Genomic DNA, 25,837 nt, shown 5'->3' on the forward strand with positions numbered 1-25,837 from the left:
ACACCGACTACCTGTGTGCACAAGACACAGATGTTTGATGGTTGCATTGATTGAGCCTTGTGATATTTTGACATTTTGAAATCATGAGATTCAACTGCTTGTGCGCGTGTATTTGTGATCCATGCTAATTGGCTCTATTAGCCCCTTGTCAGCTGCTGCTGATTCCACTGATTGCAGAAGCAGCCTTTATAAACCGCCTGATATGGACTGACTGTTATGAGGCTGATGAAGCCCGTGTGGTGAAATGCGTTGCCAAGATTTTAATCAATAAATTACATAAAGGATACCACATGAAGTGCGGTCTATTTAAAAAGTATTTGTTTTAACTTTGGTTGACAAAGAAAAATACAGTGATATTAATTACAAACTTAGGCCACTCTCGCGTAATTAGGCCAGGATCTTCACGATGAAGCAGTTAAATCATGCTCTTCAACAAAGTACAGTATGGTTTAGGCAGTTTCCAACGCAAATGTTCTGGGTGATGAATAACGGGAAACTAGGAAGTCAAAAATGCAGTTGCACAGCAAGTTTCATAAATCCAAATGGTGCAGTTCTGTCTCATAGTAATGCCTGTGTACTCACTGACTTGTTGTAAAGCTTCAGTCACAAAATGTGACCCATTATCATTGGAAATTTTGGCTGGATTGCACCAATGAGGAGTTGTTCCTGTCGGTAGGGATTTGCAGCAACAGATGGTGTTTTGATGGAAACGTATCTTCTCACTTAGACCACATATCTACCGTACAGTAGCTTCCCTTCCTGCAGGGCTGAGCTCAATGAAATCAGTCTTTGGATTTTCGAAAGGTCTGGTTGGTGGAAGATTTGCGGCATGCTGAGTGACTTTTACCGTATTTGCGGAGTTGTGTGTTGCACAAATCGTGCAGGTTTTGCAGAAATCCTGAGCATAGGCGGTGAAGCCTTTTGTGAGCCAAAGTTGTGTTATCAGTTCTAACATCCCCCCCTTTAAACACATGGTCTAACTCATGGCTAAGTTTAGCATCGGCAGGGAATAGGGCCTTACGCAAGAAGGTTTAACATTTAGGCCCCAGCACACCCTTTCTCTCAACACACGTCACTGCCAACGCCATAGATAGTGTCAGTAGTTTAACATTGGTGTCAAGCAGAGGGTCAAGTGTTTGAGAGTATGTGGGAGAAGAAGGAGGGGCCCAACAGGAAGGTGCCTGAGCAGCTGCATCCGCTTTGGCGTTGGCCTGTGAAACCAAAACAGAGGATTGTGTGTACGCTGCACATATACAAACTGTAACCGCAGATGGTACCAAGAAGGCTGAAAGGAAAGCAGACACACTGTCAGACTGTTGGATGGGGCTTACATCAGATTCATGCACAACACTGAGAGCATACGCTGTCGGTGTATATGGTGACGCTTTTGTCTTCCCCAAGTTAACACACATCAGCACTATTAGCTTTGCCGCTTGTGCTGAGTGATAAGACAGAAAAGGGCCGGATAGAATGACTTGATAATGAGTGACAACAGCAATTCTCGCAAGTGGTCACCCAGTATGGAGGTCTGTCGAGGCAGAACCCTGCGTAGAAAATAAGGTAAAGGCCTTGAGACCAAGTTGGCAAACTCAGGTCTTCGACTGCTCATGAAAGTGTTTCTGAGGTGACTTTCCAAAGGTCGAGGTGAGTTTCCCTGATCTAGTGGTTCTACAAACCCACTGTGGCATTTGAAGGTGTCATGCAACTTTGTATAATAGTCATTATTGGACATCTTTGCAGGTGGTAATTTTCCTCAAATCCAATTATAGGGTGGGGCAGGGTGGTACAGATATTTAAACAACCCTCCCATTCTTCGTTCCTGAAGTCTTCTTGATCCGGCGGTTGATAGGTGGGTTGTCGGGTTCTGTACTGAAAAGACTCTTAATCTTTCTGAAACGGCCGGACCTGTGTGTTTCATGAGTATGACTCACAGCTACACAATAGTCTGCACAAGACCATGTTTGACAAAAGATGAACAGAGCTGTACTAAGTGCCAGGCCCTCTGCACACAGAGGTGGTCTCTGCGCTTGTTGCTTTAATGTCCTTATTGTTCAGGGGTCAGGACACTAGGGCTGGAGCATCCATCACCTGAATCACTGTGGTCTGGAGTAGCTTCTGTCTGTCTGTCACTGTAACCCTCTTATAGTGAATACACTGAATGGCGATGTTCAACAAGAGCTCAGTCGCCATGGACCTGAACAGCCGAACAATGAATGACACAAAGTACATTTCAAAAGTAACTCTTTTAGTGAGTGTTGTATAGCAAAAGTTTGCAACATTTTTATAAACAACAATATGAACAATACTGCTATACCTGCACTGTTTTGTTTATATTCCATCTGAATGTTCCTCCAATCAGTCCATGTGTAGTGTTTCTTTGATAATGTAGCACAGCTGGATGACAGTCTGGGATAGGGTGATTAGAGTTACCAATTAACTCTGTTGGGTGTGGAGCAATCCTGCCAACCGGGTTGGTCTTACCACTTATTGGAGTTATTCACCAAGACTTCATCCAGGGTGGCACGGTGGTGCAGTGGTCAGCACTGTTGCCCCACAGTAAGAAGGTTCCGGGTTCAAGCCCAGGTTTGGTTTGGTTTCTGTGTGGAGTCTCCATGTTCTCCCTGTTCCTGTGTGGGTTCTCTCTGGTACTCCAGCTTCCTCCCACAGTCCAAAGACATCAAGAGGGGACGAGGCTGATTGATACTCTAAATTGACTGTAGGTGTGGCTGTGAGTGTGAATGGTTGTCTGTCTCTATGTGTTGGCCCTGTGATGGACTGGCAACCAAGCTCTCTCAGGATGAAAACTGTTTCCCTGGCATCCAAATCCATTTTGCTTGGGGCCCCCAATTCTAAAAACAGCTCTAGCTGATTATGTGGGTTGTACCCATGAAAAACATTGTCAGATCTTCTCTGCCAATGCCGAACAGCTTATTTTGCTCTTGACTCTTGTCAGAATGACCAAGACAACTACGTTGGTTATGACTTGTGATAAATGCTGGTTGAAGAACGGGATGCCATGTGTGACCAGGCTGGTGACCAGCATTAGTAGGAGGAGCCAGGGTGTTATGGCCGTGTGTGGTTCTTCCACGTGCTACTGAGGCTCCCGTGTGTTAAATGGGTAAATTGTTCAAATGTCGATACGTCTCGTTTCTTCAAACTTCAACCATCCAATCCACCACACACTAAAAAAAGAGTCGTCCATCATGCACAATACCAGCTGTTCATAACATGTCCATTACACAATCTGACACAAAAGGGAAGTCAAATAAGAAGATGAATAAGAATTTTCCAGTACAGTACAAAAGGAACTGCTCTTTATGCATACACATGACAAATCATAGTAACCATAGACATATGTCACTGTTGTTGTTATCATAATCATCCTTATGATTTGACACAATATGTTGTTCTTTACCAACAGGATGAGGATTCCAGCTGTTTTTCTCTTGCTGGCTATTGTAGAACAGGCAGGCAGTGTTTCAGGTGAAATGGTCTTTTCATTAGTTTAAGCAGATTCACGTTATTTCTAAATCTGTATGTGCAATTTGATAGTGTAGAATTAATGAAAGAAACTAAAGATAAAAGCAACAGTTCCAAAAGAATACACCAAAGTTCACTTCTGTATGCAATTTTACTCAATAGCAGCACATGACAGATGAATAAAGAATGAATTTTCCATCCTAAACATCATCATCCGTCTATTTTTTTTTTTTTTTTTACATTGTTCAGCTACTAATATTGCTGGCAGTTGGTTTGGGATCAAACAGTGACACTCTGGAGTCGATGTGCAAATTCATGCAACAACACCTGTAGTTGGATGGAAAACTGACTCTCAGAGGAAAAAGAGTAGAACAATGAGCGCGAGAGTCATGTGGCCTATTCCGATCTTAGCTGCCGACGTGCACACACTTGAACCACACAGTGAAGTTCTACCAGAGATTCTGCAGTGTTTTGTAACTTATACAGCAGTCAAACTACTTTACAACACGTGGCACATCTCCCAGTGAGTGTTTCAACCTGGGCTCTGAGATCAGTTTTAGGATTTTTTTTGGGGGGAAGAAAAGACTCCAACTGTCCCATTCCCAACTTGAAAAAAAATGGTGTCATGTCAAAGAGCTGAAGAAACATGTGATGTGGAACGTTGTGATGTAGTGTGGGCGTGTCTTCAGTCATAAGTCAGAGTTTGCTCCATAACAAGTCCACAGGAATATGAATGGAATATTTGATAAGAAAACCATACAAACACCTTCACTGAAACACAGCCTTATTCCGAATGCGGTCACTCTGAGAATTAGATTCACTAATGCAAATGTCATCAATGACTGAGATTTAGAGCTTAAATTTTAAAGGTTACCATGACAATAGCTCTCGACAGCTAAATGTGTGTTCATCGTACACTTTTTCTCATCTTTTCTTCAGATGCACTCAAATCTCACCCATCCCGGCTGGTGCAACTGAAACCTTTGAGTGTGACGAAATGGAAGGTCGTTACATAAATGTTGTGATTCCTGGAAGACGGGAATACCTGACACTGTGTGAGGTGGAAGTGAACGGAGAAGAGTCGGACGATTCAACTGAACATGGTTGCAGCTGAGTTGGGAACATTCTGAATACGATGTTCCCGTGCAGAGTTAATTTCAAGCTTGAATGTTTAATGAACTTAAACTGTGATTTCCGCTTACATCTCCAGAGCATTTTTGTTTTTGTTCGTGCAACCCAGTTTCCAAGACATTTAACATGAATGGAATCTCATGCATCCTCATTGATGCGAATGGCTGATCTCCAAAACCTGTGTTTTAGTTGAGTTGATTTTATGTGAGGAAAACTACCATTGTCTGACTTTGACCTTTTGCATCCACTTTTGATAAAGTTCTTAAACACTAGTTAAAGAACAATCTGAGCCTGCAGTTGATGATTTGATTTTGTGGCTGTTTTGCAGCGTCTGGATGAGCTGTTTTTACTAAATATTCAATTGATTCATCACTATCATGCAAAAACAACACCAAAAACAACATAAATCCTTGTTTAAAAATGATGATTTCATTTATTTTTCCTGCCTCACGACTGCACAGGTCCCCGCTCGACATCGGCCTCTCTTGTCATTTAGCTTCTAAAGTCTTAGTCTAGATAAATCCATTAAAAACCACCCATATAACATGCAGCTACAGAATCTGAACTGATGACACGACGAGGACGTGTCTGATTCTGCCCTCCGCGAACGGGCCCTGATTTAGGACAGCAGGATTGTGACAAGAACAGGAATTTGAGTTTCAAATGTTTCACAATTTGGCTCTGAAGCAGGAGGTCTTGTAGAAACAGGGAGTGACCTGACACCAGCTACCTCATGGAAAAAAATGGTTCATTCATTCATGGGTGCCAGGAGGCCCAAAAACACACAAAACACCAATGAAATCCAGCATCTTGGAGCCTAAACTGAACTCCATCACACACGGTGGCTCTGCTGTGGCTCCCACAGGTGAGGGTGACGCCGAGCGCTCCAGTCTGGTCTGAGGAGTCAGCAGACATCTGCGCCGCTCAGAGGTTTGGTTGGTGTCTTTGAAAAAAAATCCCAACAAACTCAAATCCCGTTGAATCAGGAAATTCTTGTTCAACTTGTTTGGTCTGTAGTCGTTTTATTTCGACCGATGACGTCCTCCTCTAATTTGGAACGACTCGTCTCCAGATGGACATTTCTTTGCTCCCTCGCTTTCGGTTTTTTACACGGGTCCATCTTGATCGAGTCATATAATTTCCCTTTTTTTTTTAAAAAAACAAAAGAATTATGTGAAGCTCCTCCCCCAAGCTCCAGATGGCACAGACAGCTATGAATGGCCAGGAAGCAAAGAAGTGTTGTGCTCCTCTCCAGTGCTCTGGTGTTGTTGTGTTCTTCTCAGCTCCGTCATGAAGACGTGCTGGCAGTGGGCGCTGGTGGAGGTTTGCAGCACTCACTGGAAAGTCCTGGGGCTCCTCCCACTCTGAAGCAGGCAGTTGCTCCAAGCCAGCCGACACTTTCACTCTCTTGTGTAGGAGTGAAGAACAAAATCAGAATAAAGTATCGGCACTCTTCCACTGGGGCTCCTTTCTCCTAGTTCTGAAACAAAAATTCAACAATTCGTCTCATTTATTTTACAGAAAATGTTGTTGATACCCTGGGATTTTTTGTTTTCGTGCTGTCACTTTCCAGCGCCATGTGAGAGGTAGCAGGATCCATGCATGTATTCATGTTTCCAGCAGCAAAGTCAGGCAACCAAGAGTCGAACCTACAATCTTCTGATCCGAAGTCAGACGCGCTATCCGTTTCCCCTTTCTTGGAGAACTCGGGATCATCCTTAGACTTACAAGCAGGAGAGGTTTTAATCCTGAGGCCTCTGAGGATGTAACCCTTTTCCGATTGTCTGACAATGAAATTGGGTTGAGGTCTATTTTAATATCTTTTTCTTTGACGAGCTACAGGTCATTATAGAGACCTTTCAAGTCCGTCATTGGACGTGTCTAGTAAGATGTTACCCAAAAAGGAAGGGGGTAGTGATGATCCGTTGCCAATCCCCATCAGAATAAGAGAATCCCTTTGTTGCCGTGATTTAAAAATCAGTGAATTAAAAAAAAAAACTCCTGGGATCAAAAAGTGAGAGAACAAAGCTTAACAACTACAAAAATGGAGCTCCTCTCCCAACAAAAAAAAAACCAACAACAAAAAACAAACAATCCCCAATTGCTGCCGGTCGATGAAAAGGAAGAGCAGGACAGGGCTACATCGTTCAAGGTTCATTTAAAAAAACAGGAAGGTGCTCTTTGGACCACTTATCCATAGCAAGGAAAAGGTTAAAATGTCCAACGTGCTGATTTACAGCTGTACCATAAGTAACCACTAGGGGTCAGCAACACATAATCTAGTTTTCAGTGACAGGCCACTGCATCCCCAGGTCCTTCTCCAGGATATTGTTTACTATGCTTAATATTTCAGGGTTTCCTGTATAAAGACACTACTGTAAATAGCTGCTGATCCATGTGGGTCCATGGGTGTGTTCCCAGTTGTGTATAGTGGTTATTTATGGCATAGCTAAATATTATTCATCAGTGGCGTCGCCTATTTAACGTGTGATGATTGACACCTGTGCACCTCTTCCCGATGAAGGCCGTGTTGGGCCTGAAACATGTTTTTGTTTTGTTTGTTTGTTTGTTTTTTTACTATGTAAGCCAATACTAATGGAGGCTTTTTAATGAAACAAGAAGAGCTGCCTTGGACTTTTACAGTTTTTTCTTCTGTTGCATTCATTGAGAAAAAGCTGCTTAACAGGAGCGCTAACGTGCGTTTGCGCTAACCCGTTCCGCCGCCGAAACGCCGCGCTGCACAGCATCCAGGCATCAACTCCCTCGGGACGCCATGAACACGTGGCTCGGTTTATTTGCAACAGACGATTAGAAAACAAAATTAGATTTGCCGATCCTTTTTTTTTTTTTCGTGGCACTCTTCATTTTCTGCCTCGCTGTCGCCCACCCGCCCGTTTACCCCTGCAGACTGGGTTGAACAGCTTTGAGATTCCTCGGACAAATATTCCTTAGGCCGAAAAGGCCGAAGCCGAGTTTACGTCGAGAGGTGACCCTGATAGTCGCATCTGAAATGATGAGGGCCGGTGCGTCTTCCAGTAAAAAAGCTTCCACAGAAGTCGCCAAAAAAATGGTCGCTAGGTATCCACACGGGTGACGCGGTTGGAGCAGGATGTCGCTCGCTGGTCAAGCAGTCGCAAGATCTAAACCAAGCTGAGAAAAGCAGCAGTTCAGGACACACACGACTGCGTAAAGCGGGACATGAAATTCGTGCCAGTGAGTGAGACAACAGTCAGCCAACATGAGAAGAAACTCCAAATGAAGATGCTCGGTGAACGGGCTCACCTCCACCAGGGAGAGGTGAAAAACCCTTTCCTCACCAGTGTTGGGGGGAGGAAAACAGCTTCTGGACTTGCTGAGAATCACACGTGGAGAAAAAAAACAAACAAGTTCTGCAGGCTGTCCCAAAGCTGAAAATTCCGAGAGGAGGGTTGCCCAGGGGACACCGTAGGTATACGGCGCACCTCATTCTCTCCTACCCTCATGAAAAAGAGGAGAACCTCCAAACTGGAGATCCTTCAGAGGTAAAGAAACACTCTCTACGGTATGTTCCCCATTTTTCAACAAATCGCTGCATTTAGCGGCTTATTATGAATTTTTGTGTTCACACAGGTGTTTCTTCAACATGAGCGTGCAAATGTTGAAGCCGGGAAAATCGGGAAGCAACTTTCTGTGAATCCACGAGTCCTCCCTCTCAGATCGTGAGTGGAGAAGGACAAGTTCAAGATGGACTCGCTCAACTGAACCCTTTAGACCCATCTGTGACACGGCACTTGTTACGTGGAAGAGTATACACTTTACTGTAGTTACGCAGTTAACCGTGGAAATTAGAACAGTATTTAACGGCATGTTTGATGTTTTCGTTTCAGTTTATTGTTTTAATGAACAGTTTTATGGGATATGGGTGGAGAGACATGTTCAGCTGAGCTTTTGAGTGTGTTTGAAGAGTTACCGTAACTTCGCTGTTAACATTCGTTGACAGTCGTCTTTAAATTTTTTGTTGGCTTTGTTCATAAGTTTTTGAAAGCATTCATTTTTGTGGACATCCGTTAAATTCACCTGAACTGGCTTATACATTTTGTTGTATAAAATTTTTAAATTTCGGCTGACTCTGGATAACCTCGAGCCGATCGCTGGCCCTCCGTGGCGGCAACGTCTCATTCGAATGTCTGCCCTATCAACTTTTTACTGGCGACCTGTCCAGGCTCCAGCCCCCCCGCGTGCCACGCTTCCAGAAAGGACCCACGTGCAGCACAGTTAGGTTTAAAGAAGTGCGTTTATTTAGACACAGGTGCAGTCACAGGTAGGCGGCGGTTAGCTGGACAGATGCTAACGCAGGTGTAAGCCGCAGGAGTCTCTGTGAGCTGCCGGCCCTCTGCAGCTGAGGCAGCCAGACTGCCTGGTGACGGGTCGAGAGGCTCCAAGGCCTGTAGCCGAGATGGCGATGGCTACAGCTCGTAGTCAGGGACGGAAGGCGGTTCGGTTCTCCGGGGTTGGAATAGCAATAAGCGGAAGAAAATGGATGGATGGATGAAATTTTTAATTTCGCAATAAAAAAAAGTTACATCATACAATTGTACCGTGTTTATCGCTGAGATATACTGTAATCATACAATATATGTTGTTTCTAATATAGTTTACTGTAAACAGGTTGATATTAAAGCTGTTATTTACAAAGCAAATTACCATCAACAAGTTTATAATTGTTATCATCACACGAAACCACTGAAAACAGGTCAATATATATGGTTTTTTTTCGCATTAATTTGCTGTCAACAAAACATTTTAAAATTAACAGACGCCGAAACGACACACTGTAACGTGTCACACGTCGTGACTGCCAGTATTTTACCATCAATTCTACACTTTTGTTTTCTCACAGCGCATTAGCATCAAGGGTGCAGTGTCTCGGGGCTTGTAGAAAATCTTGTAAAAGCAGCACGGAAGATGGGAGCTGATAAATAACGCTATCTTCTGTCGGGTCATGTGAGCAGGGAGCGGATGGACATCAAACCTGTTCCCACCGGAGACAAAAGCCGGACTTTAGTTGGATTTTAGGCCGGTGGGAATCGCTGGAGTTTTCCCTAAAGGGTATCAGTTTCTGTGTGGCGTTGTGATACATAATTACGCGAGATTGAGGGATCTCTTTTTCCTGCACTCAACATATTAGAACTATTTTTCCCTCTCAAAAAGTTTTTTATGGCATGAAGGCAAAACCAAAATGAAATTCAAAGCAGACAAAATTTCTTGGTAGACACACATTAGAGAAAAGAACAAAGTTGTCATTTGATGAGGTCTTTTTTATGTTGTAACATCCAGAGCCGTGTGTTGCGGCGGTGTTTGGGGTACATATATATAGACCCATCGTAGCATGAGGCACGCGCGCACAAAGACATACAAACATGGAGCCATGTTATCATTGCAGTAAGAGCAGTGAAAAAGCTCTTTTCAACAGAACTCATGTATGGTGAAAGACAGTCAGTGTGCTGTGTAGAAACACTGCTCATTTATTTATGTCAACACAGCCAGGCCGACACACACACACACACACACACACAGACACACACACACACACACACTGACTGCAGCCCTAAGCCCACCACACGCACACCTCCACCTCAACTAGCATGCTCTGGATGCCTATAAATATCCCAGCAGGTCCACTGTGGGCTTCCTTTGTGTGAGGATACCTGAACTCTTCTTATGGGGGTGTGTGTGTGTGTGTGTGTGTGTGTGTAATTACTCCCCCATCCAGGCACCTCTCACTCCAATGCACAGCTGACTAATTTGCTGACCGACATTTTTCACGCTGTCATCTCACTATTTTGATAATTGATTTCCAGAAAATGTTAAACAAGAGAATGCCTGAAAATGCGCAATTCTCCCCCAAATTTCAAGCATTTTTTTTGCTCCGACTCCGACCAAAAGCGTTGACAACATAAATGATTCTTAAAGAACCACCCATCCATTTTCTACCACTTATCCTGTTCAGGGTCATAGAGGGGCTGGAATCTATCCCAGCAGCCTGAGGGCGAAAGGCAGGGTTCACCAGTCCATCACAGGGCCAACCCCACACAGAAAGACCCTGTGCTCCAGCCGGAGCTCGAACCCGGAACCTTCTTGCTGTGAGGCGACAACGCTAACCACTGCACCACCGTGCCACCCCTCTAAAAGAACTTTTTTTTTTTTTAATTCTGCTATCCAAGAAACTTGTTTTGCAAGTTTAGTTACACCCGTTGTCTTCCTCTGTGTTAAACACGTTAATTCTGTGCCACCTGCTTCCCTCGTCTGCTCTCTGTCTGAATTCAACTCCCTGAGCCAAGGCCAAGATTCAGTCACTTCTTGGCAACCGACAGCCAAACCAGCTCATTCCAGGACTCCACGATAAATAAGCTCAAACTTGCTCCACCTGGGTCAGTGTCTGCTTTTGGGTCCAGGAAGATTTAAGCTCAAACTACGGGAAAACAGATAAAATCTGAAATATTTTGCAAGTTTGGAGAGGGAACGTTCTGTTGTTGAAAGTAAAGGTTATTGATTAAAACATTGGCAGTTATCCAGTTCATCCAGAAGTAAAGCAGCCCTTTCACGATAGGCCCTGGTGCATTTGTGCTTCGCAGCTTGAACGATGCATGACAAGTTGACTTGCAATTCAAGGTAGGGAAGGCTTCGAATTGGTTACATACCTGTCTTGGAATATACAGCAGAGTAAAGAACGATTTTAAAATTGCTAATGCTGCATTCCTATAGGAGGGGGTTGCGATGGTCAGGACACTTTGAAAAGAATCCCATTTTCTCAGAAATGATGAATTTTACCGCATCTCCTTACATGAATTTAAACCTGAGTAAAATAATAAATGGAGTTTTAATGTCAGAGTCAAAATCCTGATCGGATTTATTCCAGTGTTTCTCAAGAAGTATCTGAGGTTATCACTCTGACGAACATCAGTCAGTAGTTTGAAAGCCTGTCATCCCCAGAGCGCGAGAGGAAAGTAGGAATCATATGACATAAAAGAAAATAGACAGAAATCCGTATGCAGTGGTAGAGGGAATAGTGGATGGATAGAAATATACCAAAGTACAGGAGACTTTTGGTGTTTTGACACCTACTGGTGTTCGTCTCAGATGCTGCAGAGATGGCAAAAGCCTTTTATTTAACTCGCTTGTACCCCGTTAGCTTGTTTCAGCTAGTACTCTGTCCACTGTCCGAACTCTGCAGCAAAAGTTATGTTTTATCCAAAGTATTCGATGCATATATCAGACCGGAAAGAGAAAAAGAAAAAAAAAAACGGAAGGAGGACCGTTCATAATTTTCAAGGTCGCAAGGGTTCTCATCAGAATTGACGGTAGAGGTATAGAGGTACGCGCAAACAAGCAGTAATGCTGCTTTTCAGTTGTGTTGACAGGGATTTTGGCTACTATACGGTCACTGACGGGGAGAAATACCGTGCAGCCGCAGTTCACATCAACCTGTCCTACTACAATACTCGTAACTGTGCATTAAAGTGAGTCACTGAAAACACACGCTTAAAGTCTTGCCTACGTGACAGGCTGCTACCTGCTCACCAAAGATCAGCTGTCTGTCTATTTGTCTCACTTCAGTGCTGGAGTCGGGGCTGCAGGCCTTGTTTTGGTGTGACACAACAAAGACCCTGTGTAGTTTTGGAGAAGGTGAAATGTGATCCACCCACTTATTGCACGGCATAATCCCTGCGGTTTGGAGGGAGGACTCACCAGGTGGATCGGCCTGCTGAGATTAAATATGTGTGGTTATGATACACATGTAAATACCTCAGTCAATTGGAATTTTTGATTTTATTTTTCCCTTTCTTTAATTTCTCTGGAAACACATGGATAATTTGTGATGGAAGAACTTTTGCGATATGTATTAGCATGGTACAAGGGACACGCGCTCCTCCGCTGATTCACACGATCTTTCTTCAAATTTAATGGAAAAAAAAAAAAGAACTACGTTATACAGAATACTGCTTATGACTTCGAAGAAAAGGTTGATAATAATTTAGCGTGAATCAGGAGGCCTGGGTTGCTGCCTTGCAGGCTAAGGGAAAATAGCTCAGAGAGAAATCTTCAGTTACATGTCACAGCTCCAGGTTCTATGAGTACAGGCACAGCCGGTGACTCACTGCGGCTGCATGAGGAGCTCCAGCTAGACTGATTACAGCTGAGGCCGCACGTATCACCGACTCATTATCGCCACCGATTGGAAAAAGATGTCATTAAATGGATAGACTTTAAATGCCGATTGCCTGCGGCCAGCCAGTTACCTGGGCTTCTACTTCCTTCTGAAACCCGGCAAGCCACCAACAATGCGCCGCTGCTCATTGATGAGGATCTGGCTGGTCGCTGTGAGAACGTACACTTAAAGCAAAACAAGATGATACAAATTTGTCGCCAAGTGTTGCTCGTGAAGGAATGTTGGATCTTTTCAAGTCTAGACCTGGTGCCTGTATATCAAAGCAGCATTGGACGGTTAACGAGGTAACTGCAGACCCGCAATGGAGCAGGCTACGAGGAAAGAGAACTGGTCAGAACCTGTAAAAGCACAGCCTTCCAAAGAACCGTGTCGAACCATTCCTAGAGGGACCCGTTTACCTTGGTGTGTTGATCGTGGGAAAAACATACAGAAAAAAAAGGCATCTTTGTGATCGGTAGTGTTGTTTAGTGGAAGGAATGACTAACATTTGCCTGACAAAGGAACCAAACATAGCCAGAGACAAACCACGGTCCCACAGAACACAGGTGAATGTTTTTTTTGTTCATCCTTCCTTTGTCTTTGCGTTTTCACCGAATGTGTCAGGAGGCAAACGGCTCCACTGGTCATCATTTCCTCAGAGACGATCTGAATGCTGCATGTCGATCTATTGGGGCAGTTGCTCCATGAGTGGGAGAGGAGAGGGTGCTCCGTTGGTCCCCAGGCACTCGTCGTGGTAGCACGAGAGACACGGGTCATGAGGGGGTCGTCAAAGCGTTTCTTAATTTCTCTGCGTGCAGCACAAGGAGAACTTTGACTGTGCACTCGGAACTCGGCCAGAGTGGCTGGAGGGATCTTTGTCTGCTGGACTTGCTGCATAATTTTTATACCCAAATACATCATGTTGAGCGGTGTAAGATTTGAGTCATCGCTGAGATTGATCTGAGTCAGTGAGGTGTGTAGAACGGTATCTTTTCATGAAGGTCACCAAGATATATCTCTGTAGCTTTCATGCATTTTGTTCCTTGGTGAAATAATCACCACTTTTTCACTCTGAAAATACTGATTATGGTCTGTTAACCTCAGCAGGGCCCATTCCGAGAAGTAGTAACACAGCTGGAGAGACTCAACAATAAGTGTGAGAAAAATATCCTCTGCGGCTTTCAGTCGGGCATCAAACCACTGGTCCGTTTAAAAAAATATTTCAGGGTATCCCACTGGTTGGACAAGCGTTTCACAACACGGCTTAACGACGAAGGAGTTTGGGAGGGCCTCAGTACTTTGTGGGATTCAACATGACAAAACTCTTAAAAATTCCCAGGGCTCTGCAACGCGCTTAGCGCCGTTTGTAAAATATCCATACATGTCTCTGGCTAAGTCCTCGCACTGACAAGGAAGCTGTTTGAAGGCCTCATTTGCACAAATATTTAATGAGGTGCAAATGCGCCGCTGCGCCGTGACACCAGGAAAATCATCTTTGAGCTTCCTGGAGACAGAGTGTTCTTTCCTGTCATTGTGTTGCAGCCATCTGACAAAAGCCAAAATCAACGAGGTTGTTCTTCAATCTGAATTCTATCATGATACAGAATTTTGTCAAAATCCATCCAAGATGTCCTGCGTTTTCCTGCGAACAGACAAGCTACTGCCAGCTTTAGCGCCAACGCTAACATCTGCTAACACCTCCTAACCGCATCCCAAGTTTAGCCATTACGAATGAAGTTGATGCTGTAATTTGTGGTCTTTCATGTGGTCAACAAACTATATTTTCACCGCTAAGTATTTTTGGTACAACTCCGGTTGAGAAAGCAGACATCTGACGCTGACATGCTGCTAAATGACTTCAGCTCTGCTCTATCTCCTCAGACCTTGAGGAAGGAAACATGTGACATGAGCTCTCTGTTCAGCTCTACTTCTACTTCCAGCTGTATTCCCGTCTCCAGATATGCACCAGGTTTACTCATGAAGCGTTTGAACAGCTTATACCCATCTGTGCAGCGGTGTGACGATTAAACCCACCCGAGGCACTGCGGGTCACTGACAGGAAGTGTGCGGAGGTCAACAGTTTGTAGTGAGGGGGTGGAAACAGAAACGCATTTGCAACGGTGTGTTTTCTTTTGGAAACAAAGTCACAGAGAAGCAAGGCTGAAATAACAGATCTCAGAGCGCAAAAGTGATGCTAGGTTAGTTAGAAATTCAAAGAAACATGAAGGGAGATTTCCATGTGAACTCAAAGGAAGGGGGCCCAAATGAGAAGCTCTTAGAAAAATTGGAATAAAAGTTTCCTGCGCAGGCCTCATCCCTCAACACATCAACAAGAGTGACATCTGATGACAGCCAGAAAAGACATCTTGCAGCCGCACGCCACAGGAAAGCTGCACAACATAGTTATTTCATGCTGGGCCACAGGAATGATAAAAATTTACAATGTGGTAACAGTGTTTACGCAAACCAACACCAATGTGCCTTCTTTTTCGCACAGTTATGGACGAGGGCCCCACCAATAGATCGGAGTGGTTGTTACATGAACGCTATTCTGAGCCAGAAGTCATTTCAGACCTCAGACCTCAAGTATCTGAAGGTTTTGCTTCCTTTGTGATGCCTTGAAAGTTAATCTTCGGACCTCTGGATGTAAGTACTACAGGGTTCCCTGCTAAAACCCTTATATTAAAGACTGTCCAAACATAAGCGTTAGCTAAGCGGTGTAATAAACCTGCCTTTACAAATGGGGTGTGGATGAAGTAGAGTTACACTTACGCATACATTAAGCAAATCCTTGACACATCACGGAGTAGAAAGCACTCAAAAGTTTACCAAGGTGAACTTTTGGCCTGTGATGCTTTGGTGATTGTGTCTGAATTAAAGCTGCAAGCAGTGATGGGTGGACCCTCGCCCTCCTACACATTGCAGTTTGTGGCTGTTCCATAGAGCGAAAGGGAGACATTACTCCTGACCTGTCGGCAGGTATCTGAGGGTTGTGTAACGAAGTCATTTCATTAACTACAAATCAGTTTTAAACTCGCAAATTGTTTTGAATTCTAAGGATTAATGAAATGAACAAAGGCATTCTTGCTCACATAGTTTCTTTTAACTCGTTTAACCAGCGTCGTGATTTTATGTCTTAAGCTTAACACTGCCATCTATCTCTGGGTTGTAAAATCTGTGTACCTACATATGAATTTAAAAGTAGATTTCGTAAATTTGAGGTGACTGGACGTTTCATTTTAAGTTACAACTCCAAAAATGAGGAGCGCAGAATATCTTGATTACAATCATTAAAAACTGTCTTTCTGTCCATGAAACTTCCAGAGAGAATAATCAAGCAACATCACCCGGTTACAACGTGACTGTTGTTGTTAAAGTCACAATGTGAAAATACGTTATTGTTTTTTTGTTGCCCCAGGCAACAATAGCCCCTACCTGAGCAAGTCCTTTGCCACCCTGCCATTTCCTTTAAAAACTCTTCACATGGACCCACTACCAAATTCTTAAGGGGTTTCTGACCACTTTTGATGGACCCTACTAGGAGGAGGAAATCACAGGGAACAAAAACGTTGAATTTCTGCACCCACTAGGTGGTGTTATTACTTATCTAACCCAACCCAGGCTTTGACCCTCCATGAAGTTTTCTGTAAATCAGGCCTCACAGTGTTAGTGTAATCCTGCTGAACCTCTGATTAAAAAGAAGCCCTAAAGCACAGAGTTGATAACTGTTGTTTTACTGACACTGCAAAACCCCAGATGATGGTCTCATTTATTTCTCAGTGTTTACACGTGAAAATTATGATTATACGCTTTCACTGACGTATTCTCTGGCCTACTGTAATACTGTAACAGTTGCATAATGGTCTGTCATTGTTTCAGTTTGGTCTTAGTTGAGTTTTGTTTTTGTATCTATTCCTCATGGTGTCCCCATTGTAGTCACATCTGGTTTGCTTTATTTCCTGGTTTTGTTTTGTTTTTTTTGTATTGTGTTTAACCAATTTGTCGTCGTGTCACGAGCTGAGTTCAAGTCCTCTTGTTCATCTTCTCTGGGCCCTCGTCTCACATTTACGTCCGCCTGCTGCCGCGCAACGACAAACTGTGACAAATGCGCGAGAAACAAATGCATCTGAACTTCAAAGCCCCTGCATTCATGTGATTTATATCGTGTATTAGCCAAACGCTTGCAGGACTCATCTACTTCCTGCCATCTGTGTTGGATAAATGATAATATGGTCAGACACAGCTCGAAAACACACCTCCTAAGTTGTGACTCACACACTTCAGATGAGTCGGGTTGGTTGGCTGGCGGACGTGCCAGTGCTCTGCGTGCTGTATTGGATCACCAACTTGGCACTGAATGAACACCCCCCCCCCCCACACACACACACACACACACACACACACTACACCCAGCAAATCAGATCAATATGTAGGTGCTGCTGGAGGGTGTGTCTGTGCTCAGAGTTGCATCAAGGACAGTAGATAGATTGTTCCTCTGAGCGGACGGTTAAAGGTTGACGAAAGTGAATGCCACAGAGGTTTATTGGAACATACCCAGTGACTCATCCTTCTTTTAGCCCCCCCCCCCCCCCCGCCACAACCCAACTTTTCAGTGAGAGACACACTTGAGTATGTGTGTGTGTGTGTGTGTGTAGCATCAATCCTGTCTTCACGCTCCGTGCCCTCTCTAACCCCATTTCATTGAGCTTGTGTAACTTTTTTTCCCTCAGTTTCCTCAAAGTCTCCTCAAGTAATATCCCTGTTTCTGCTCCGCTCTCTTACTACACCGTTTGTATCAACACGAGGAATGTCTCAGTCACACAAACTTGACGGTGCATTTATTAAGAGTCTTTGGATACTGGTTAAAAAAAAAAAATGCTGATTTTAAGCAACTGGCTCCTTTCCTTTTGCCAGTACACACGTTTGCCTCCCTGTTCTCTCCAGTTGTGTCAGGTTTGACAAGAGGAACACAAACTTCAAGCTGCCAGCCAGCTTGCAGACGGGTAAAATTGCATTTCTGGTTGTTGCATCTATCAGTTTTAGACCTGTGTCTGAGATGTTTCAATCTGTCGGTGGGATTACATGTTGGTCCATAGTTACATCTGGATTGGGACTACTGCTATTGTCCCAGTAACTGGGGGATTACCAATTCATTTTGTGTAGTATGTCTGTGTGACGGCCTTCTGTATAGCAGGGCCTGCTGTGTGTGGGTGTTTTTTCTTGCAGGTATCCTGCTGGTAGGCGGAGTCCTCTAACTGGGAGCACCTGGCCAGTCTCCCAGTGGGTTATTAAGAACCGTCCCCTCAGCCCTTCTGCTGTTCATTCCTCTTGATCCACCATGTTTCTGTTTGTTTGGCGTCGGCCTCATTATTGGTTTAGGTTGCTCCATCCAACACTTTACACTCACTATTTTCCACTCATCCATCCACAGACACACTGATGGTACTGATTTACACACCTCATACCTTTAAGATAGTTATGTTGCAATTTCTTTATTAAATAAATGTATATCCTATTTTTGATCCACTACTGTGCATCTCCACCTTCTGTCATGGCTCATGAGCCGGGTCGTGACAATCTGCCCTTTGCCACACGAGATGACCAATATGCCCCCTTAAAGCTGGTTGCTGTCGCACACCAAACAAGTCAACTAACTGTTAACATTCATGCATAGACTATGATAGAAAAATTCACAATTCTTGAAACTGAGACCTTATAAAGTTTGTCTGCTATATCCTTGAAGGCGCAGACTAAGTGGGGACTAGGTTCCGGGTTCGAGTCCCGGCTCCAGCATGGATCTTTCTGTGTGGAGTCTGCATGTTCTCCCTGTTCCTGTGTGGGTTCTCTCTGGTACTCCAGCTTCCTCCCACAGTCCAAAGACATCAAGAGGGGACGAGGCTGATTGATACTCTAAATTGACCGTAGGTGTGACTGTGAGTGTGAATGGTTGTCTGTCTCTATGTGTTGGTCCTGTGATGGACTGGTGACCTGTCCAGGGTGAACCCCGCCTCTCGCCTGAAGGCTGCTGGGATAGGCTCCACCCCCTCCCCTGTGACCCTTAACAGGGTAAGTGGAAGAAAATGGACGGATGGACAGACGGATACACGGATGTTTGTCGCAATGACAGATTTTAGTTGAGAAAAATGTACAAAAAAACTCTTTTCTGTGAAAACACCAGTGTCACTTCATACATATCCACTTGGAAGAGGAATCAGGACCTCAGGACCCACCTGGCGCTTCAGGAGATATTCAAAACCGCAGCGTGAACCTCAAGTCTCTCACCTTAGTGGTTGCTCTTCAGCGCCATCAGGGAGAGTGGCATAAAATGACACAATCCTAACCCAGGCCTTAAAGTGAATATTTAATTTGACACTTCTCATTAAAAATGTGACATTTCTACATCAGCCCACACTCTCCAATAACCCTCCTGTGCGCTTGGGGGACCTGCTAGTGAAAAGGATGTCACGCTAACTAAAAGCGGGCCCTGCAAAAACAAGTCTTGTTGATACAGTCATCCGAGCCAACTGGATAACACATTAAGCACCAGCCTGGTTAGCCACTGCTGCACTGGGACCAGCTGTGCACGTGGCAAACAGAAACCGCAGTGGAACAACAACAGAAGCTAACACTAATAGATATTACACTCCCCCCGTGGAAGTGATTTACCTGGCTGAGGCTCTAACTTATTAATTATCCCGTCATTTTTGTTTAGAATGATTAGCGCTGAGCTGCTGGGTCGGTGGTTCACGCTGGGGTTGAGTTGCAGCTGCTAGTTAGTGACATAATGTCGCCATGAACAGACACAAACGCTAGCTCACCTGTGTTTTTCTTCAACACAAGAGGACTATTCTCTGTGAGTGTCTGGCCAGATGTGTTGGGGTCAAAGGTTAGATTCAGGTTGGTTCGTGAATCCGGCCCCTGTTGACTTCACCCTCACAAGGCAATGTTACTATCAATGTTGTACTCTCTTCTTCGACCCTTCCTTCTCTGGTGTAGATTCACAAGTACAGAAGTACTTCACCTAAACAGTGTAATTTACCTCTCAAGTACTCATAAATACAAGTCCTGAATTCACATTCTTTGTTTTTTTCCCCTTCTGCACTGCTTTAAGTCCCTTTCCACTGAGAAAGAATCCTTTATTTTGGATTGTTGTTTTGAATTGAATTCTTCTGTGCATTCTCACCTACATTTTTTTTCTCCAAACCCCAACTCCCAAACTGTGATTATGACCCACCTGCCCCTCCCCCCTCCCTCCTCTGTCTTACATCGTGGGCCAGATCGGTCTCAGTCCTGTGTCAGTCCAGTAAGTATCGTAGACCACCATGCTCTAGAGACAGCTAGACCCGGAAACAATTTGTTCTATTTAGGAATAAAACTTTATTGACTTTACAGCTTCAGTCTTTCTGGTAGAACAGCTGTTTCTATTGTTAGTGGGTGGCAAAAATATGCAGCGACACCCTTCAAAATAATCCGTCTTTGCTTGACTCCATATTATTCACCTACACTGTAAGTTCCAGTAACAATTGTGAGACAGAAACAAGTCCCTGAGTTGTCTGGGTAGATGTGCGTCTCATATTGTGAAAGTGTTTCTCTGCATGGGTGGAGGTGCCATAGACAAGCTACAAATCTTAGACTTCAGCTTCTGCCACATACTTTTATTAAACCAATGATGACTCGAGTGCAAATATGTGTACATGTGTGCGGCATCAAAATTCTCTGGCTGTGTGCACATCCAACCCATATTTTGGCCAGGTGCAGAATGAAAATACTTGCAATACTTGTCAGAAAGGCAAGAAAAAAAAATGTAGCGTCCAAGATTTTGACTGGATACAGGGAAAAGCTTTAACCTGATTGGGTCTTCATCTAAGATCAAAACCCTACCTCAGACATGTTTTGAAAATTAAGTTACATTGATGTTAAAGCTTTTAAATGCAAGCGGCTCAAAATTTTTCCTCCATCCATTTTCTACCTCTTATCCTGTTAAAGGTTGCGGGGGGGGGGGGGGGGGTGTGGAGCCTATCCCAGCAGCCTTCAGGCGAGAGGCGGGGTTCACCCCGGACGGGTCACCAGTCCAGAGAACCCACGCAGGCACAGGGAGAACATGCAGACTCCACCCAGAAAGATCCCTTGCTCAAGCAGGGGCTCGAACCCGGAACCTTCTTGCTGTGAGGCGACAGTGCTGAACACTGCACCGCCGTGCCGCCCTATTTTTCTTCCATTATACCTTGAAATAACAGAAACGATAATGACTAAAATAAAGTAGTCAAATAGGGAGATAAGGGAAATGATACAAGCTGTTGGGATAAGAGATGTTTCTGATTTTGTAACATTCAATTTGTGGATGAACTTCAGTTATGCCTTTTTAAATTGGCCTACCTCACGATCTCCTTTTCCCGATGTTTGACCCCAGCGTTCCGTGGAGGTTCTTTGGCCCCGGCGGGGTTTTGTATTGACAAGTCCTGGACGAAACAGAGGTGTCCACTTATCATGCATACCTTTGCGTCAACACTTGAAACCTGAGGGGGAAGCCGGTTGCCTGGAAGATATTGCTCTGCTCTACACTTGTTATTATCTCCCCCTCATCTGCAGCTCCTCGGAACATCAGACTATCATCATGTGTATCGCAGACGAAGGCGCTGAACAAAAACAGTTGGCTTTGGTAAAAGAGTAAAGCCCTCTATACATTTGTTACTATCATAACACCTGACTGAAAAAAAAAACAGCTTCTCCCCAGTAAAATAAGTACTACTGCCCCCAGATTTAAAGATACTCTTCAGTAAACCACCTCATTACACATAAATGCACATAAAGATTCACATAATTCTCCAGCAGGTGAAATACACATCTACAACATGCAAAATACCATCAGACATGAATCGTGCCAGTCCCTTGTGTTCAGTGTAAAAGTAAATGAATGTTGAACAGCGTTGTGACCTGACATAAAATGACTTATTACTGAAAAATTAACATCTCCAGCCGCGACAGTAACATGAAGCTCCCGCATCTGTTGATTTGCTAAGTCTAGGATTCATCGCATTGAAAATTGCAGAAATATGTGTTACACATTTGGACTCCCTTGCAGTTTTAAGCCTTGAAACTGAAAACGGAAAACCGCGAGACCCTCTACTTGTATCTGCTCATCTTCGAGCTTTTTTGTTCGCATCGGTTTTGCTGTGACAGGTGAGAATGCTCCTTCTCGTTCACTCGTTCCCCTCAGCTGGGTGTTTCAAGCCAGTAATCTGGCGATGCTATCGTCCTTGATCTGCGCCCAAGAGGAACAAGCGGGGCCTATTCTTGATGCCCAGGCATGTCTGAGCTGCAGACAAAGCAGGGGGCCGGTATTTACGATCACAGACCTGTGATGAAAATGATAAAGTATCATTTTAAGCTTATGTTACAACCATCCACATCAAACCTTTGAATAACAGACTCTCCTGGGTTCGGGTAATAAAAATGACATGACATCAGAGACAGTAGATGTTCTGTCAAAAGCGTATTTTGTGTAAAAGTGTGCAGGGTGCGAAGCTGAAATCGCTTGCAAACACAAAAAGTCAGCAAATTAGCTTGTTTATGCCCAGTCAGGCCTATAAAACCTGAACCTGGCTGTTAAACGTGGTGTTGTTGTTGTTGTTTTTCCTAACCAGTCGTCCCTCAGGAACGCCTGCAGCTCGTTATAGATTTTAACACCCACATGTTGGATTTGCCAACCAACATTTTACTGGGACTAGATTTGCCAGGAGGTCAGAAGATTGCATGACCTTGACACAGGGAGATCAGCTGACTTGCTGGGAGGAGGACTTGTTTCCAGATGTGTTTGATGGGGAACATGGACGTGAACATGGAACATTCATGTCGCGTCAAAAGTTAGAGAAAATAGTCCTGGACAGAAGGAAACATGGTTCATATGGGCAAGTGGAAATCTACCTGCGCATAATCTAGCTAACATTCGACTACAGTTAAAGATGGCATGAGACCATCCCTGCTGTACCCCCTGAGACGGACCTGAGTGAAGTCTAGGTTTGCGTCTTCAAAAGTGACACAGATTGACTTGTAGAACTGGGTTTTACAGTTTCAGCTCTGCAGTTACCCGATTAAGGTTCTCGGTAGTCGTGCCCGTCAGCTGATACTACCAGTTTGACCAGCACCTCGAGTTCATTGAGGTTTTTGGACTTCTCTGGAAAGACACCTTCAGCCAAGGCTGATCTGACATGGGGGGGGTACATCAAAAGGCATTTGTTTGGGCGTTTCAGATTCAGAAAACTTTATTTATTCCTGTTGGAGGCAATTAAGGAAGCAGAGAACGGTACAGCTGGTTACACAACAACATAAATTAGGTGAGGAAGTGCAGTGGAACAGTCTATACATCCCAGAGTTAGCCGCGGTTCCCTTGTAAAATGCATAATAGAAGAAGTAGCGCACAATAGATAAGTAGGATATATACATTATTGCACTGAGAAGTGCTTTTGCAAATATTGCGGTATGTAGAGAATTAATCGTAACATAATTACACGCCGTAGCCTGCGACCGGATGGCAGCCTCTCAAATGCCGGGAAGACAGCATGACGACCTGTTTGACGACCTTCTTTCGAATAAGTCCGTAGACACTGACCTCCCTCTTCTCCCGCCAGGCATTTTGTACAGGGTTTACTGGAAATGTTTTTTTCTATGTCTTAAAAAGCCATCCAGAAGTTTGTGTTACGGCCTAAATTGAAATACTCATTTGAGTTTCAGCTCCCAAACTTTGCCTCGTGACGCCTGAACCGTACTGCATACACGCAACACAGATGACTCCCTGAATGGGACTGGTTATGCCTTGAACGGGGAGACAGGGAAGACAGACAGCAAATGTGGGGAAAGATCGTGGGGGGAATCGCACGCAGGAAATGGAACATAATGTCTGAAGGGATATCCACTGTTTTTGTCGCCATGACGGCTGGCCAGGTTCAGCTTGACCCGCTTATCCTTGGTGATACAACGGTGGAACTCAATGTACAACCTCCCAAAGTTAACACCAGTAACAGTTAAACAAGAATCCCTCACGAACTAAGGACACACGCCAGTAGCAAAGCGCAAAATTAAAAAAACAAGCAAACGCATAAAAATGCCGGTGTGTTTATTTTGTCCTTTTAGGGCTCCTGTAGATGTTAGAGGACCTGAATAGAAGAAAGTGTCATTCTAAGCTCATGAAAACAGTTATTCTTAGTGTAAGGAATATTCCACCTCTGTCTGTTAATCCTAATCCTAAATAATACGGACTGGAGCTTTAAAAGATTTGACATCTGATGTCAAGTGAGGCAGAGGGTCTTGAGTGGCCACGGCGTGCAAGGCAGCCTCAAAGGCTTTTACTGGGATTCTTTTTTTTTTTGTGTGTAAAGTTATCAGTCCAGCATCACGCGCAGTCTTGTTGTGATATTTACGATTGCTTTAGCTCTTTTTGTACCTTTTCTATCAATCCACAGACACGGACAGCAATAACCTGCAGTAGAAGACTGAAATAAATACATTTTAAAATGAAATCCCGACGCACACACAGGGATGAGGCAGATTTGAAAGCCAGCCTTCATCCAGAGAGAGAGAGAGAGACAGAGAGAGAGACTATGATTGCTTCAGGGCTAACCAGGTAAAGGGTTGGCCAGTTTCAGGCACCATTTGGTGGATGTTCAACCTGTTCACGAAGGTTAAACATCCACCAAATGGTGCCTGAAACCGACATGCAGCACTTCCAATGCAAAAGCTCTAATATTTAAGGTAGCACACTGGTACCGCTATTCTGACCCAAAATGATCATGTTGTTTCAATCAAAGATCACATTTAAAAATATAAATAAATAGAGAACTGGCCGGTACAGGATTGTCTGATGAGGTGACATCACTAGGTACCGTTTTTATTTCCCCCCCTAGCTTTAGGGTGTTAAATCGCCGTAGTAAAAAACAGCTGTCGGACCACACTGAGACCCTGGACTGGGTGTTTGTGGTGGGAACATGATCTGACATCAATCTTACAAAAGTACTCGCTGTACTGGGATGGGAACGAGTGAAGTCATGCCCATGTGAGAACCCGATTCAGCGGCGCTGCTGTTACTGATATATTTCATCGCGCGGGAAAATCAGGAGCGACAAACGCACCTCAGCCATCACATCTCAACATGGCCAACATTCCCTCTGCGTTATCTGCCGTGAGAATGAGCTGCACCGCTGCGATGTCGACTCCACCTGCTCGCTGACATCTCAGACCTCTCTCTGGAATGCCTCACACAATAACAGGGCCGGCCGAGCGCTACACATCATGTGGCTAATCTGTAATCTCCATGTCAACACTCCAGCCCTGACAGTGCTCTTTTTTTTTTTTTTTCTTTTTACACTCCGGCTCATTCCATTGTGTTGGTTTGACTTCAGGAGCGCATGGAAACGTTGACATAGTCAGACGAACGCAGCCAAAGGGTTACAGTTGTACGCTGGCAGGAAGCGTCTTTGTACGAGTGGAAATGTTGCTGCTGCTCATTTGGCTCCCAAACAGAAGGAAGATTGTTGCTGCTGACGAAACTCCGATAACGTTCGAGCCGACCTGAAAACTGCAACTGCCTCACTTTTTAAGTAAACACCAACTGGCAAAGGCAGATTTGGTGCAGATTTTCCTCCTTTTTACAGTTGATAAGACGGCTTTGCAGCTTCTCTCTGGAAAGTGAAAGTAATCTTCTAGAGCTTCTTGAGTGGCGTTTTGTTTGAACATTAAAATTGGTGTGGGATGGCACTAAATATCGTGGCTGGGATAAGGGTTCGTACTGACTTTCTGCTCGGGACTGGGAGGAATGAATGAATGAGCTGCATTTGGGGCTTACAGACCACGGCTGCGTTTCATTAGTCCTCCGCCTTGTCCTGGGGGGGATCCCCGCTGCTACGACAAGTTTTTTGTGTGTGTGTGTGTGTGTGTTTGTGGTTACTTTTGTTTTTCTTTGGTTCTCTGAAACCCGAGTGAACTTCATGAGACTTATCTTTGAATCGTTCAGGTGGCGGGTCAAAAACAAAAGTCATTTCAGGG

This window comes from Aulostomus chinensis, chromosome 24, assembly GCF_037954235.1.
Source record: "Aulostomus chinensis isolate RoL2024-O1b breed Wild chromosome 24, RoL_Achi_v1.0, whole genome shotgun sequence".
Lineage (NCBI taxonomy): Eukaryota > Metazoa > Chordata > Actinopteri > Syngnathiformes > Aulostomidae > Aulostomus > Aulostomus chinensis.